This window comes from Aythya ferina (assembly GCF_964211825.1).
Source record: "Aythya ferina genome assembly, chromosome: 5".
Taxonomy (NCBI): domain Eukaryota; kingdom Metazoa; phylum Chordata; class Aves; order Anseriformes; family Anatidae; genus Aythya; species Aythya ferina.
Genome location: NC_140301.1, coordinates 53,852,478 through 53,865,959, shown reverse-complemented (window position 1 = coordinate 53,865,959; position 13,482 = coordinate 53,852,478). Strand labels below are relative to the sequence as shown.

Below are 13,482 nucleotides of genomic sequence, written 5' to 3'. Positions count from 1 at the left end.
AGTCAGACAGACCTCTCTGCAGGGTGGTGGGTGGGCAGGTCTCTGTAGAGCAATGGTTAACAAGAGGGGGATAATGTAGGGATACAATTCAAAGAAGCAGACAGGTGTGTGGGAAGAAGAAAGCGGGGGGAGTAATAGCCATGGCGTGGCCCTTGGAGATTTGGTGATTTATGAATATACCAGTATCTGTATGTGGATATACTGATATCAGGTGTTACCTCCCTGATCTGGAGAGGGAGTGAAACTCCCGATGGCTGCAACAGAGATGGAAAGAAATTTGTGTATATTCTGTGTGACTGAAGGTGGTGCTGGAAAGGGAAACTGCATGTGTGGGGTATGTGGGGAGAGAGGAGAAGACAGGCAACTGCCAGCATGGATTTTTTGGTGACCTGGCTCATTGATGCTGCCTGACACGTGTTATGCAAGAGGCAGCAGGTAACGATGATCTGTTCAGTCTGTCTGCCAGGTTTGTCATCCCATGGTCAGCCAGCTGAACACATGCATGGCTGAGAGCAAGCAGGCAGTTGGACCCATGCTTGTCTTGAGGTGGAGCCTGACTCACTGCAGGAGGCAGTAAGCAGAGTCTGCCCAGGTGCCAAAAAGCATTTGGTTGCCAATATCTGAGGTAGGAAAAGAACCCCAGCTGTCATGGCACACAGCAGAGCTTCAGATAACTGCCCTTTTGCAGTTATCTGCCTTTTTGAAACCTGGAATATACTTGTTGCTTCTCTCTGAGTCTTTTGCTTAGGGCTTAGAAAAGTGAAGAGTGACAATCTCTTTGACTGTGGTATTTGTGGAGGATATGGTGGAGTTTCATTAGTTTGTCTGAATAGCTAGAGAATGCACATGGGATGCGTATCTGCATGAGCCTACTGATATTTTCAGTGCAGATATTTAATGAGGAGACAAGCTGGCCAATCTCACAGACCTCTATCACAGTCCTGCTTATGGCATTAATACCTAACCTTGAACTGGTTGCTGGCAACTAGTGAGAACTGGGGGTGGTGAAATTCTTCAAGGTGGTAACAACAGTCTCCTCTGTCATTATAGATTTCTTGAAAGGGAAATGCTGATGTGTAATGCAGGGAGTCTTGAAGCTGGCCTGATGCATCTGGAAGTGTTGTCTTTATTGAGGGTAATTTTAGGGGCACAGCACAAACTAGTCTCATGGGGGCACATGGTCTCTGGATCCAACATCTCCTCAGCAGCATGAAGAGACGGGCATGGAAAACAGATGACACTGCATCTCATGTCAGTGTCATCAACTTTAGGCAGCTATTCTTTGATATCAGTCTTGTCTGTGCTTTGGAGGTCCTTGAGAAACACATCTGCTCATTTGACACAATTCCTTGAGTAACTGGCCATTTTTTTTGAAGAATAAGGCAGATTTGTTGACATGTGTGAAATAGTATCAAAGGATGAGTACAAGGAACAGGTTCAGCAGTGGTGAAAGCAGTGGAAGCAATGGTGATCAGAATACTGCTGTCTGCCTTTTGGACAACAGCAGCTGGAAAGCTTTAAACACAGCCTGCTTTTAATATGCTTGCTTGTGCTGTGGGGCAAACAAAGGTTGCGCGCAACGTGTGGCTTGAACCAGAGCTGTGCAGAGACCCATCTCCATAGGGCTGGAGCTCACTCCAATTGCTGTTTGGTGCAAGCAGTCCTGGGCAGTGGGACATGGAGTCTTTGCATTTTATGTCCAGAACACTGTAACGTTTCAGAGGGAGACACTGAGAGCAGAATATCTCTCCTGATACATCAGTGGGGAATGGATTTGGACCTCATAAGTCCCAGTGTCTCTGTTAGACCCTACTGCAACTCCAGCACTTGGATCTGTTTCTCATAGAATATATTACTTTCCTTTGGGGAATCCCTCTTTCTCTGTATAAGAAACATGAAGTACAATCTGTAACAAGCTCTTTTAAATTATCCAAGAGATGTTGTGCTGGAGAGGATCCCTGGAAGTCATCCCCTCACTCTGAGGCAAGATCGCACTTAGCTAGATTGTCCCTGGGAGAAATTCCTGTAACTCTTCCTAGACACCTCCAGTGATGCAGCATCAACTACAAACAGAGACTGCAATGCTTCACTCCCCTTGCACTCAATTTCCGTTTTTTTTTTTTTTTTTTTTTTTTCCTACTCATTTTTTACCTCAATGTATCCTTGCAGCAAATCAAGCTTACAATTTCTTGTCCAGCTCTTGCTGCATATGGCAAAGCTTTCTTTTGGTAACAGCCTTTCCTTCATAGTGGACAACTGTTTGGAGGCCTCTTTCTCTCTTAAGGCTCTCTTTCCCAAAGCACTTAATCTTCTGTGCTGCTCTGGCCTCTCTTTGGCTTCCCTGCACTGACCTTACGGCATGAGCTTTTTGTCCCTGTTGACCTTGTTGGCAATTTAGATCTCATGTTCAATATGTAAGACAAACCTAGGAGTAAGGCGACTTGCTCCAAAGACCAGGATCCTGGCTGAATACTAGCATGTGCGTCTCCTAAAGGATAATATCTCTATGAGGATTTGGTGACCCCTCTGTTAGTCTTGGGGAGGAGAGTGCTGGCCAAGGCCTGGGGAGTTCTTCTGTGGCATGTTGGCCCTCCCTGCTCCATCTGCTTTCTATTGCGCTTGAAAAGGAAATGAACTGAGCTAAATGATTTCAAAGTGACATTCCCCTCACTGCACTCTAATTCCGTAATTGCCAGCTTCATGCAGTTCCCAGTATTAAAACGTTTAGAATAATAGCCTTTGAAAACAGCCAAAGCTTCGAAAGGGCCATGCACCACCTCTGCTGGAGCAGTAAAATGGTGGCAGAATAATTTCCATATGCAGTGGATGGGTGCTTGGTTATTTGGGGGTCGAGCATAGTTTCTGCCTTTGCCAGGAATTTCTTTAAGCCAGGAGTCAAAATTACTTTTTCCTTTGTGAACTCTTTTTAAATGCTGCGTTGACTGATATATCAGCTGTGGTTTGGTCTCCAGTTGACTGCTCAAGCTTGCTGGTGCAAATTTTGCAAATGAAAATTTTTGAACAGACAAAAGAGAGATCCTTTCTTTTTTATTTTTTATTTATTTTTTAACATGGACATCTCTGTATCTCACTATAGGTGGAGAGCTGAAACAAATTTTTACTCTTTGCCATTTATCTGATTTATTTTCCACGTGCAGTTCTGTAAATATCTCTGTAGCAATGATAGCAGTTGTTTTTTTTAATCTGACTTCCATTAAATACATCTTCAGTGTAATGTAACAGACTGGGATGAGAAAGGCAATAGCCAGCCAGCTGACAGCGGGCAGCCACCAAAGATTTGCTGCCTCGTGGTAGTTTGCACATCACAGCTCAGGAGCGCAGGCATAGAAACTTCAGCATGCAAACCTGCAAGACTTATTGTGCTTTTTACTAAATCATTTCATTCTCTAATGCTACCTCCGTTTGCTCAGTGCATACATTGTATTTTCCCTCCCTATGTTTTTTTTTTTTTTTTTTTTTTTTTTTTTGTCAGATTTTTTATTTCTTGAAACCTACCTCTGAAACAGTTCTGCAATTTTGGCATAATGCATTTACCAGGATGGTTGCTTTTTCTGTATTGTATCAAGTCCACTTCTGGAACTCATCAGGTTACTGTGAAGACTGTTGTATGTGTTCCATTAAGATCATATTTTATATGTATATCTTGCCATACCTTTAAACAACATTTCTTTTGGTTTCAACAGGTAAATTCAACTTTCTTCTTATATCACAAAATAGAATAAAAATAGCAAGAAATCTCTCCAGCAATGAACATTCAGAATTTAGGTTCTCATTGTGCACAGCTCTGAAGATGTGATGATTCCATTCAGTTAAGCATCACAAAGATCAAAAGATTTTAATGAAGTGTAAGTATCACTTTGATGTGAAAGTTATATTGGAAACGGAATGAGAATTAGTGTCTTCTTTGACAGTCATGGTTCTTCCCAGTTCCAGTTGTGGTGTTGATACTATTGGAAAATATTCTGACCCTGTTGAGTCCAGAGGCTGTGGTTAGGTTTTGGGTGAGAGATTAGTTCAGACTTTCCTTTTCTTCAATAAATATTGTTGCCTTAAATTTTAGCTCCATCCAGATGGTTTCTGAAGTCAGACTTTTTTCTTTTTGTCCTGATTGCAAGTTATTTCATTCATTCCAGATTTTCCAGCTTTCTCAATAATTCCTGAAATTGATGTTATTTCCTATTCTAGGCAGAAGTAATATTAAAGCTGAGGCACTAGCCTGAGATTTGGAAAGTTTTGGTAGAATTGTGTGGAAAAAGCTGGCCATATTTTGTGGGAGATTTCAAAGACATAGTTTGATCTTTGTTGAAATTTCAGTGTGCTCGACCTTACAGAAATTGCTCTTTGTGCTAGAGGAGACAGTAGGATGGGGACAGCTTAGGAGGGTGGCTACTGAAATGGGAGCAAGAAATAAGGCAGGAATGAATGATGCAGGCCATTCCACGGGAATATTTTTGACTGACCCTTCTTTTGAATTCTCCCACTCAGATGGTGGCATAATTTAGTTAGGGGAAAATCACTTCAAAGCCACTTTCTTCAGGAAGTTTGGTTGCTTTTCTCAGCTCAGTTCTCAAGTTATCTGGAAAATTCTTGCTTCACTGAATTCTGCATTCTTTCTTGGACATGTATGTTAGTTTCTCCAGAAAACGCAATTTTTATTCTTTTACTCTTGGCTTTTCATTTTTTTAATCCCTTTAAAAAATCTCAAATAAAGTAAGGGCATTAATTTCCCCAAGTTATTCTCGTACTTCATGATCTAATATTTGGAGCACTACTTAAACAATCAGATCAATTTTTTAAAAAATAAGATCCATGGGTTAGTCCCAGAGTTGGGCCCTTAATCAGTGCCTGCAGATGAGGCACTCTGAGGCTTTAGTCTCTCTCCCTAACCAGCTTCTAGGAACACCAGCTGCAGTCATGTTCAGAAGTTAGACTGACTAGATTTGGGACAAATTAACATAGACCTTGGATGCAAAAGCACAGCTCTGAGCATTGCAGGGCTCCAAGTGTTTATCGCATGCCAGATTTGAGGCCCAGTGGTGACTAGACCACAGCTTCCCACTGCCGTAATTCTGCTGCTCCAGACATGGGGATGATCTTCAGAACAGACAGTGGAAACCGGGCAGAAAGTCCGTGCATACCTGCTCCCCTCTTTAGAAGTGATAGCAGTAGTACCTTGTTTCAATTTCTGCGTTTTTGGCAGAAACCAGCTGGTGATTTTGGTAGCCTTGGCTCTCTGGTGATGTAGAGAGCTGGATGTAGAGAGCCTGCCTTGCCCAGAGCTCCAGCCACCCCCGAGTCCTCTGGGGAAACAACTCCGCAGGGGAATGTCCATGTTTCTTTCAACAAAGCAACAGCTTCCAGCAATGGTCAGTGCCAGATGGCCCAGAAAAATTAAGTGGGCAGTTAAAGATTAGCTTGTGGCCTGAAGGCTATGGCCTTTTGAAAGAATCTTGTTTAAAAAACAAACAGAAAAAGAAAACCTCAAAACAAAACAAACAGGAGGAGTTTTTTGAGTTGTCTTCAGCTCAAGGAGCAGATGATAGTGGAATGGCATGTTTCTTCGACGGCACTTCATGTCGCTCACAACGATTATATCTAAATTCTCATTTTCTGGACTCTGGAGAGGAGTCAAACATCCAGAGAGAGTTTCTCTGCTCACAGGTCCAAGCCCTCTGCATTCGGCGTGCTGCGCAGACAGTTTGTCTCCGCTTTCCTCGGGACTGCATTGCCAGAGCTTGCCTGGCTGCCTCTGACAGCCAGTATTTCCCACTGCGTCTCCTGCACTCGTAGAGAGCTGCAGAGCAGCCTGCTGCCTTCTGCTGGGTCTGACAACTGCTTGAGAGCCCAGCAGACAGCTTGGGCCCTGCCATTCCTGAGCTGTATCCACTATCCCACATGCGATATGGGACACGATTCTAGCTTTTGCTAAATAAAAGAGGCCATAGCTGCTCCTGCATTTAGCCTGAGTGGCTGTCAGCCATGCTCCCCGTCGCCCCGGTGAGGCTGTGCAACTGCCTGGCCTCCAGCATTGCAGCAGCAGGGATGAGACATGAAACTTTTCTCCTAATTCTTAGGTTGCTTTATGCCCTGAAGCTTGAAAGTGTAGCACTTTCCAAAGCTCTTGGCTTTATAAAATGCTTGTAATTCTGGGTATTTTTATTACCCGTGTGAAGGCTTACAGCAGTGTAACTTCATGGACTTCTAGCAGAATTATTCTTGATTTTTATCCATGTGAGACAAGTATCATATTCCAGGATTTTTCAACCTGGGACCATTATATTTTCAATTGGAAGCATCAGCATTTTGTCTATATACATTTCCAAACCTAAATTATTCTGAACTTTGAGTTCCACCAATTTATTTCATTGATATTTTGATTTCTTGGCCTGTTTCAGAACGGAAATGAAAGTTGAAATATCAAGATTCCCTCCAGATTGGAAATTCTGCTTTTTAAGCAGGTCTTATGCAGTATGGGATTCTTTTGTTGCCTAATTTAACATGTATATATGTATACGTACACCTCTCTGTAATGAGCACCTTGGGACCCTGAATAAAAGTTCATTACAGTTGAGCATTCCTTGTAACAGCATTTGGCAATGTCCCAATAAATGGAGAAATGTCCAATTTTAATCCAGCAGGAATAGTATAGTAACTTCATGGAGAAACTTCATATTGATCAACTATTAAAAATATTTCCTAAGGAATAAAATAAGTACTTCAGAAAACAAAATCTATTTACAAGTTAAATGCGGCTTGCAATGAAGAAAGCAAAAGTAAAATCATGATACCCAGGTCAATCTCATGTCCTTGAGATTTTTCTGTGTGGGAATTCGGCACAAGCAGATCCGCTATGGCAAAATTAGAGTGTTTTGAGCATGCTGAGCATCCCTTTTAAGCTCCCCCAGGCAGCTGTTTCACACTCCCCTCTTCTCCCTGCATGCCTCCTCTTCATCTCTGATGTTTGGAGCTGTTTCTCTGCTGACCTTCGTCTTTTGCAAAGCAACTTCTCCTTTGCCTTGCAGATTAAAGCAAGGTCTTTAAATATTTAGTTCAAAAACTTTGTTTCATATTTTAATTTCCCTTTCTCCTACTCTTTCCCCTCTATCTCCAGACTTCAGAACTGTGGCACCTGCAAGGGAGGAATCCTTGGACAGAGGCAGGGAGGGTGAGAGGGCATTTTTGCAGTTGAGAATACACAGGGTAAAGTGATTTAACTTTGTCTCTCCTCTTTCATCTAATACCAGAATCTGTCCCATTCCAGATGGAAAAAAAGTTGTATTTTCTCTTCTGGTGTCTTTGGCAGCACGATAGCTTAGAAGTTCCTCTTCCCTGGGGGCAGCGGGGACAATGAATGTTCAGTGCCTCTGAAAATCCTCCTGCCTTGGAAACCCTGGCTGGAAAGGCTGGGCTAGGTCAGGGTTGGCCCTGGATGGCTACAGATCGACTCTGAATTGGGCCTGGATGCACCTGACATATGCTGACCCCATGGCTCAGCTAGTCTTTTGCTATTTTTGTCTTTTCCTTAGAGAGACAGCTTGACTGCTTAACAGTGCTTAATTCTCAGGTCATGATCTGCATGTCTTCAGGTCATAGGGGAATTTTGGTTTGCCAAGTGTTAAACCTTCTGTGTTTATAAGCATTAAACCTTAATGTGGTTACTGCTCTCTGCTTTATGTTTTTTTTTTGTTTCAGTCTTGTGAAGACTACGACATATAGCTTAAGGGCACTGCAGACAGTAACTCCAGCTTTGTTTAAGGCATTGGAGCTAAAAATATTTCATGCTACTAACACATTATGGAAATGTGGGACACTTTACGCTTTGTAAATATAAAACTTGCATGTTAAGAGAATGAGGTATTTCATATTTTCTTGCCAAGGGAAATATTTACTTAATTTATTTTATAATGCTGATTTGTACATCACTAAAAAAACACCATATTTTGTTAGCTTTTGTGTGAATTAGGGGATGAAATCTTAAATTTAATTTAAAAATAGAAACCACATCATGCCACCATTTCTACATGATGTGGGAGTGTTGACCTCTTTAGTCACTTGTAAAATGCAGCGTGGCTCAGTAGGGATGTCTGCTTGGCTTTCCAAGCTGCTGCAGCACTGACAGCCTGCAGGTGAATGACATCTGGGGAGGACACACTCTTTTCAAGTCTTCCCACCTTCTTACTCATTTCTCTGATAGCTTTGGATCAGCTCAAATTTCTTGTCCCACCGAGCATCTGCTGACCTCGGTGATCTGCTGAAGTCAATAAACCTCTGCTGACCTCAGTGATTTCCCTAAGAACTATGGTGTGTATGGCAGCTTTCCTGTCCTTAAGACCCATATTTTAAGGGCCTGTCCCAAAACTCACTTTGTTAATGGCAAGCCTCTATCTGACCTAAATAGGCTTTAAATTGAGTCTTATTGCAGAATTTTCTAGCGTAATACAAAGGAGATTTAGTGTCCTGGCATATTTTAATCAGAACTGACTTCCTGCTCCTGGACAGAGAGGGTAAAGCTGTACTTGTGTGGGACAGGGAATCAGTTCCTGAAATGGCTCCAGGGAAGTACTCATATGTAAGAAGCCATGAACAACTCTTCTGAAAGCATTGAGATTTTTTTTTTTTTTAAAGCCAGTTGGCAGCTTTTTTATCTAGTTATGAAAATGTGTGCAAATCTTATTTCAAGGTAAGTGGAAAAAAACAAATACTGAGTTATGAAATTTAATCACTATCCAGAGCATTGTAATAAATAAAGAAAATACCTAACTGCCAAAGAGCCACATGAACCACTGGCTCTTGTAAATCTGCATTTGCCTGGACTCCAACCAATGGCTGGTTGTACACTATAGGTTTTCAGGTGGTATTTCTGTCTGATTTCATTCAGTCCTCTAGAGCCCCCTTTGCTCTGGGTGGAGGATGTGCAGATGTGTTGCTTTACTTAGCAATATGAGCAGATCTTACACACACACACTTGAACGAGACCTTGCTATAAAAAGCAGTGATTATTTTGCCTTGTATGGTATGTATTGGTGAAGGAACAAGACCTATACAGCAAGGTACAGCTCTTTCGTTGTTATGGAACAATTTCTGGCACGTTACAGTGTGTTATTATAAGAAGCCAAATTCTGATCTCATTTGTAAATATGCAACCTTTACAGAATATAAGAGCCTCAAATGCATGTAAATGAGAACAGGACTTTACATGATTCTTAAAAAATTTAGAACAAAGTAGAATCATAGAAGAACAGGGCTGAAAGAGTCCTCCACAGATCTTCAGTCATTGGTTTGGATCCAGGTAGGATCAATTATGGCTGTATCATTCCTGCAGCTGTGCATTTCAATTGTACTAGAAGATAATTCAGTACTGGAGGCTCCTTTCACAGTCAATATTTTTCAGTGCCTCACTGTCAGGTTTTCTCTATGTCAAGCCTGAATCTTCTCTATTGCAATCTTGATCCAATTCCTTTTTTGTCCTATCTACCTAACAGTATTGCACTACTAATTGATTTTTGTTTTGCAAGGAATATTTTCCACTGTTTTCTACTTAGAGGTGCTCACAGATGTGTTTTCCAACAGAACAACTGTAATTTAATTAAGGTGCTATGGAGCAACAAGAATAGAAACTCTTACTTCTACTAACAACAGCCATAGCTTTGATTGCTTATCAGTATAACAGAAAGACAATTTAATTAAATGTCTCTGCTTAGTCAAGTGGGTTTGCAATCTGAGTTTGCCATTCCTGTTGATGGAGCCAAATTTGCTTGTTTTTGGGGATTCCAGAAATCCATGTATTTCTAAGAATGGTTGTTGTTAGCATAATGATAGTGAAGTTGCATGGTTTCTGCTCGGGTGTAACGAGGATTTCCATTCCTGAAGAGAAGACAACTGAAAGGCAGGAGTACATGCAGTTACAAAGCGTTATGGGCATATACGGTGTCAGTGAATGTAAAGAGTGTGCAGCTCACTGCAGGACAGAGGAGCTTTTAAGAGACCAGCCAGTGAACAGAGAGAAGGGGACTGTTCAAGGTAGGGCACCACGGACTTGACAAAGGAGATGAAAACTGTGTCTGTGTAAAGGAAACTTTCTAAAAATGCCTCACCTTTGGCTCTGCTCCACTGACATTAGTGAGACTGGAAGACGTAGTAATAGCCTAAAGGATTAAAAGCATGAGTGGGAGTTCTGTGCTGTGCCATACTGGTGGAGCTGGAGAAGGGCTCACAACAGTGGGAAGTCCTTAGCACACATCCCCAGCGTAGACAGGGCCCCATTGAGCCATTAGGAGTTAAAACTGCAGGAAATAAAGAGAGGGGGAGGGAGTGTGAGAGACGCAGTACAGACCGTTCCTAATAGGAGTAAAGCTGCACATAGCCCAGAATACAATATACAGAATATAATTGAAAAAGATGTTTTGAATGAACAATAACCTTTAAATTCTTTAGTGTGTGTTCTCTGAGCTGTAGAATGTTCTGATTGTTAAGGCAATTAGCTTTTAAAAATAGTTAGTTTTTTAGATTTTAATTACATGCTGCATTTTGCCTTTGTTATTAGATGGGGTCAGTAAGGTTACTGAAGTAATTATTGCGCTCTGCTTGGCACTGGTTAAAGCATAACTGGAGTAACTGCATTCAATTCTGTATGAAAAAACGTGGACAAACTGAAGAATTTAGAGGAGTGTATGAAAGATGGTAAGAAGTTTGGCATTCAGATCTAGGAGGAAAGGTTAAGATAACTTGGCACCTTTAGCCTAAAGGCAAGAAGAGTGTGGGGAACATAATAACGGGAGACATAAAGGAATGTTATAAAGAGGACAAAGATCAATTATTCTCATTAGTCAACAAGGATGCAACAAATAATAATTGGCTGAAGCAGAAGGGAAGTTTTAGGTTAAATATTAGGCAAAACTGTAGAAGAACTGTTCGGCAGTTGGACAGGCTGCCAAGAACCATTGGACAATCACTGTTGTTGGAGTTATTCAAGGCCAGACACCCATCTACAGGAACAGTTATAGAATAATTAAATCAATCCTGCCACAGGCAGAGGGGTGGGCAAAGGGTCCTTCTGGCCTCAGTGACCAAGATTTTGTTTTGGATCTACTTTTTCAGGATTACCCACCTTCTTATTGTGTAACCTATGGAGTCTGCTTCACGGAAGAGAACAACATTTTAAAGCTGCTCTTCGTAGGGTCAGAAAACATGTGAGACATAAAATTATTCCCTGATCTGTGGCCATGCATTTCTTTTTACAGCTTCTTAGAATCAGACTTCCTTTCCTCTGGGTGTCTCTGCTTTGTCCCTTTGAAAATACGAGCTCTGGGAAAATAAAGTAGAAACCAAAACCAAGTAGAATGGCTTTGGACTTATTCATTGCTATTCACTGCTTTATGGCAGCTTTTAGAAGTTGAATTGTAAATAACCTCTGCGTTTTATTGACAATATGCTCCTCATCATCCCTACTACTTATATGGAAGAAAGTGATTATGCTGAGCGCAAGCTCTGCCTTCCTGGTGTCAGCAGACATCTTCTGACTGACTCGTTGAGATACTTAAAGCAAACTAGGAGTAACTCTGCAAAAAAGTAACTTTGGTACACAATTCTTACCAGCAGGATTTGGCCCAAAGATTGACCTGGACATGTTCTGCTTCCAGCTGAATGGTCAATGCCAAGGGATGGCTCCAAATATTGGTCACTGTGTTTGCAAACAGAGCAGACCATTTTTAGAGGTACATTGGCCTGTCTTCTGCACATCTGAGATTAGAATCTGGCTGCCTGATGAGACAGCTTACATGTGCTCTCTGAGGCACTGCAGAGATGATAAAAAGGGCAGTGAGCTAATTTGTATTGCTAATAGTGGTCTTAAAGTGGTAATTACATATGCAATTATAAACCATGAGCCCAGCCTGTTTATTTTTCCCCTCTAGTGCTAATGAAAAACAAAGTAGCCTTAGTGTTTTGTGAGATCCTGAATGCAATGGAAGCAATCAATCGTCTAACTAACTGGAAGGCAGAGGCACAGTATGATACTACTTTAGTTAAAAGTTTAAAATAAAATAAAATAAATAAAGTGGAATAAAATAAAATGCAAGATGCAAAGATTGTATTTCCCCAGAATAATGACAAAGTCAGATGAGATCCTTGTATTTGCTAAGTCTGAGAACACTGAGCAGCCCCTAGTGTCTGGAAAACCTTGTCTGTCCATGCTCTGTCTACTTCCACCCAGTAATATTATCTAAGAAATATGGGGATATGTTTGCTGTGGAGATTACCTCTGTTTGCTGAATCAAGAAAATAGGAAACAGTCACAGAGTGGGAGATGCCATTGCAATGTGGTGTACAACCTAAAACACTGAACAACCCCATGAGCATAACTGTAAGAAGCCTTCAGTAAGGCCCTTCATCCTTTTTTTCTCCCTTCTTCTCTTTGTTTCTACACAAAGCAAAACGTGCCGGGTTATTCTGGGGGCGTTGGTGTGGCAGGGTGCCCCTGCATCTTGGGAGTCCTGAGAAGGCTGAGCTGGGAAAATCCACCCTTGGAGATTTGCTGCAGGTCTGCGTGCTGGCTGTACTCCAGCCATGGGGCAGAGGGACCCATGGGAGCCTGTACTGGTTCCCATCATGGCCCATGTATGCCCAGGGGCTCCATGAGAAACCACAGCCATCCCATCTCCAGACTTTGCTCTCCCTCACCCTGGGGATGCTGTGATCATCTTCTGCAACGCAGGGAAAGAAAAGCAGAATGCTTTAAAGAGGCCTGTTTTTCCGCTCTTGTGGAGTCAAAGGAGACCATTTCATAGCATTAACTCTGTATTTCTTCTCTAAAGATTGTACAATTGATGAATATCTGATATTTAACATACATTAAAAACAGGCAAACAATGGTCTTTGAATTTAGTTATCCTCAGCAAATATCACTGAGATATATACGTATGTCTAATAGGTCATGTTTCTGAGAGGGGGGGGGAAATGAACCTTTTCTTCTGCAATGTCTATTAATGAGTCTACGTGCAAAACTTCATCCAATGGTTTTTGGAACTATAAACCCTTCCTTTCTTGGCTTAGTTCTTCAGCCTCTGTTAATGCATTTTTTTTTTTTTTTTTTGCCGACTTCTCATCCTGGACTAATTCACAAGTGAATGTGGAGGGGAAGAGTGCCTTCACCACCCCTTCAGTGCTGAATCTAGGCAGCCGGAAGGGTCAAGGGGCTAGGAGTACCTACAAAAGGGGATGCTGTATTAGCAGAGAGAATGAGGCATTCTTAATAACACTGGTACTTAATAACTCAAAGCTGCTCGGTGTGGCTTTTTCTGCTTGTGCATCTCTTCGCCTGCTAGCACCACTTTGTAACCTCATGCACCCTCGAGACCCATCCCCCTCACTGGTAATTCACTGGAGAACTTGTGACATAACAGCATTAAGGCGCTGCCTACTCTGACTTTCTCTGTGATGTGTTTTAAACAAGATTCCTGCTAC

The 13,482-nt window shown here is 41.8% G+C and overlaps 2 long non-coding RNA genes across 2 annotated transcripts in view; one reads left to right on the top strand and one right to left on the bottom strand.

The window, feature by feature from the left end:
• The first annotated feature begins 3,672 nt into the window (after positions 1-3,672).
• Positions 3,673-11,242, top strand: LOC311437608. The gene is made up of 3 exons (XR_014693584.1): positions 3,673-3,866; positions 10,565-10,701; positions 11,119-11,242. It is a non-coding gene; the product is annotated as an uncharacterized lncRNA (long non-coding RNA).
• Positions 8,999-13,482, bottom strand: part of LOC311437607 — a 33,939-nt gene continuing 29,455 nt past the window's right edge. The window contains exons 3-5 of the long non-coding RNA XR_014693583.1: positions 11,614-11,701; positions 10,116-10,304; positions 8,999-9,900 (exon numbers count right to left, since the gene is read on the bottom strand). This is a non-coding gene — a long non-coding RNA (uncharacterized lncRNA). The remainder of the gene's footprint in view (positions 9,901-10,115; positions 10,305-11,613; positions 11,702-13,482) is intronic.